Source organism: Parus major, chromosome 10 (genome assembly GCF_001522545.3).
Source record: "Parus major isolate Abel chromosome 10, Parus_major1.1, whole genome shotgun sequence".
In the NCBI taxonomy this organism is placed as follows: domain Eukaryota; kingdom Metazoa; phylum Chordata; class Aves; order Passeriformes; family Paridae; genus Parus; species Parus major.
In genome coordinates this window covers 9,129,379-9,132,674 of record NC_031779.1, presented here as the reverse complement: position 1 = coordinate 9,132,674, position 3,296 = coordinate 9,129,379, and the positions used below count along the sequence as shown (strand labels likewise).

Genomic DNA, 3,296 nt, shown 5'->3' with positions numbered 1-3,296 from the left:
CCGCGAGCCGCCCCGTCCGCCCCGCGCACCTGCCCGCGGTCCCCGCGGCCCCCGGCTGCTTTCCCGTATCCCAGGAGGGCAACAGCCCCGACCACCTCCCGCCCGGCCCCAGCTGCGCTGCGAACGCTCCTCAGCAATCGATGCAGAAGTCGTTTGACTCAGCTGCGGGTAAAGGTGGCAGGCAGAGACTGTCCTCTGCCCAGTAACTCTTGCACTTTTCCTGCTTTGCACCCCGGCGAACTTTCCCGTGGCACACGGGCTGATTCCATGGGCTCACCTGGCTCCCGAGGACTGCCAGGTCCCGTCCGGGCCAGGAACCGCAGTTCGGAGAGTGCCTCCGCTCCTCGTTAACACCTGCAGCAGAGTTAGAGCAGACAGTTTAGGGTCACTCCCCATGTTCTCCAACAAAACTCCAGTTTTTGACTTTGTTATGAAACGGAAATCTTTCTTTTTGGTTTGGGTTTGTGTTGCTGAAGATTTTGCATCGCTAACTTTTTAGGACTCCCTCACAGCCAACACCAGAGATAGCTGGCTTTGATTTTGAAAAAAAATTAAATTAAATTAATTTTAGGTTCTTTTTTTTAGGGCTTCGGGTTTTTTTTTTTTTTTTTTTTTTTTTGCTATTGTTTATTGAAGACCAGCATTCGTGGAGTTGCAACCTAATGTCTAATCTGGATGTGTTACTCTCATTTATACTGAAAAATAAAAATCATTTGGTTAGTCCTAACCTGAGTTGAGAAACCAGATATTCTCTTTGGAAAATAATGGAAACTAAAGCATATAGATGAGAAACTATTTTTCAGTTTATCTTCAAGCATAATCCATTAAGAAAAACATCGCACCCTTCTCCAGGTACAGGCTACTCTACAAATAAGGAATAGGTTTGCTACAGGGGAAAGTGATACTTGTGTGGGGATGAGGACACTATTATATACTGGGGGGGAGGTTTGCTCACAGTCCTGTAAAGCAAATTTTGTTTTTCAGATTCTGCTACAGCAGCTTGGCTTACAGCCATGAGCAGGGGAGCTGACTTTGGTATCTTCTCTGAAATCCTCTTACCTTCTTTTTCTCTCAATGGCAGGTGCGGGTCCAGTGCCACAGACTTTGTCAGTTGCTCCTCTGCTGAGCCCTGCCGCCAGCCCGGAGCCCACCTGAGGGACAGCCTGTCCCGCAGCCCTTCTGAGCCTCTGAGCCTTCTCTCAGTGCCATGAAAACCTGTGTGCTGGGTCAGTCTGACGCTGGGGGATTACCTGTCGGGGGATTTGCCCTCAGTATTTTTGCAGCTTTAATTCTTGGTGGAATTTTTCAGGTTTCCAAACCGCATTTCTTCCTACTTTTCCGAGCGAGCTGAAGCACTCAGGGCCTCTGTTGTGTCTGGCTTTGGCAGCAGACTCACTGTCGGCCATTCTTTTGCAACTGCATCTGATTTCTTTGTCACCGTGACCATGAACCGGACGCAGCCAGAAGGACTGACCTGGCGGCAGCGCTCGGGTGGCTGCCGAGGTGGGAAGCAGCCCGGCTCCCTCACCTGGCACCTCTCGGCCCTGCCCCGGCCGTGCTCACCTTGTCCGGCTGCCTTGCGCACCTTGCTCCGTCCCGGGCGTCCCTCACCGGCTGCGGGGGCTGCGGGGCTGGCCCGGCTGGACTCGGCCGTTCCCGGCTGGACTCGGCCATTCCCGGCCGGACTCGGCCATTCCCGGCGGGTTCCAGAGGCCCCCCGGGCAGGGCTGAGCCCCTCACAGAAGGTCCGGGCTGGAGGAGGTAGAAAGATCAGGGTGAGGCAGTGGAGGGGAAAGGCGGGGATGACGACGACGGAGTATTTTTTGACTTTGTTTCTATTTTCAATTGCCAATAAATGAAATTAATTTTTCCCAAATCAAGTTTTGTCTTTGGCGGTAGCTGGTAATTGATCTTCTTGATTTTATCTCGATCCATGACATTTCCCCTCATTGTGTCCCCTGTCCTGTGGAGGAGGACAGTGATGGAATGGCCAGATGGGCTGGCGGGGCCATCAGAGCCAATCCTGTTCGGAGCACAGCAGCTCCACCGCAGGTTGTTACAACTTCTGTGTGTTGTGACAGTCCAGAAGTGCCACAGGGGTTCTTTTCTGTCCGTCCTGCCATCACCACCCAGCTCTTGGCTGCCTTTCCCACTGACTCTGCAGAAGGCATTGAGGGTACAGCGGTCAAATTTCTTATGCTGAAATGCCCGTTTGGCAAGAAATCATCCCATTTCACTGCAGTGCAACACTGTCTGAACAGGGCGCTTTGGCAGACAGTAGCACCTTTCAGTTTTCTGATTACAATACTTGTGTGAATGTCCTGGAGCCAGGTCAGCCTGTGTATTTGTATCCTACAGTCTCCTTTGTACAATTACACTGTGACCACATGGGGCAGAAATCTCTATTCACTGTCAATCACTGTACTCTTTGCACTTCCCTTTCTGTACCATACATGATCTCAGTTGAACATTCATTACTGGAAAAGAGAATGCTCCCCCTCTTTTGCTTCTTGACAATATCTGCTTGAAGTTGTGAGGATGTGTCTGTCTTATAAATCAGTTATTAAATTGCCTGGAATTTATGCTTAGTTCCCTTTGAACAAAATTGTAGATAAATGGTAGGTGAATTATTTTTTTTTTCCCCCATGCACTAAATTCAACTAAGATGCAGTTTCACTCAGTCCCCTCAAATACTTGACAGATTTGGATTATTTTTGCTGAATAGATTTTTGGTGTCTTTTCAAGAAAAGATTCACAAATGGGTCACTTTCATCAGTCTTCCCTTTTCTAGTATCTTAGAGGCTAGGTAAATTCTGAAGCATGAAGGGAATTCAGGTCTCATTCTCTTCTCTGCCTGAGTGAATTTGAACTCTCATTGCCATCTACTAAGTTGTTATTTGGGGGTGCAAGTAATGAGAAAAGAAGATTATTTTGCTGCAAATATTTTTTCAATACGTACAAATAACATTAACTAAAGCAGGAATTAGATCAGAGTCTCCTCTCAGGTAAGAACCAGAAGGCTAAAGCACTGCTCATACTTCTCAGCCAACATGGATTTCCACATGGAGTTCAACAGTGCTCCAGTGAGAGAGGCAGGAGGAACCTTGTTTTGCAGGTGGAGGACACTGCTCCTGAATATGGGAATGTGGAAGTGAATCAACAAGAAGAAAGGGAACTAAGCCCAGAGTGTTAAGGTGGTTTTGACTCTTGCGGTGCTACTTCTCCTGCTAGCTTTCTTAAGATTTGGATGGACAAAGAACTTGTCCAAAGTAGGGAAGCTGATTACCAGCTTTCCT

At 48.5% G+C, this 3,296-nt stretch overlaps 1 protein-coding gene and 1 long non-coding RNA gene across 2 annotated transcripts in view; one reads left to right on the top strand and one right to left on the bottom strand.

Annotated features, from left to right (window-relative positions):
- The window catches only part of SEMA6D (semaphorin 6D), a 209,556-nt gene extending 209,202 nt beyond the window's left edge, over nucleotides 1-354 (bottom strand). Inside the window, exon 1 of the mRNA XM_015638980.3 lies at nucleotides 278-354. The gene's annotated coding sequence lies outside the window, so the exon portion shown is untranslated. The remainder of the gene's footprint in view (nucleotides 1-277) is intronic.
- LOC117244956 lies at nucleotides 49-2,688 on the top strand. Its single transcript, XR_004498982.1, has 3 exons — nucleotides 49-168; nucleotides 1,082-1,226; nucleotides 1,310-2,688. It is a non-coding gene; the product is annotated as an uncharacterized LOC117244956 (long non-coding RNA).
- The last annotated feature ends 608 nt before the right edge of the window (nucleotides 2,689-3,296 follow it).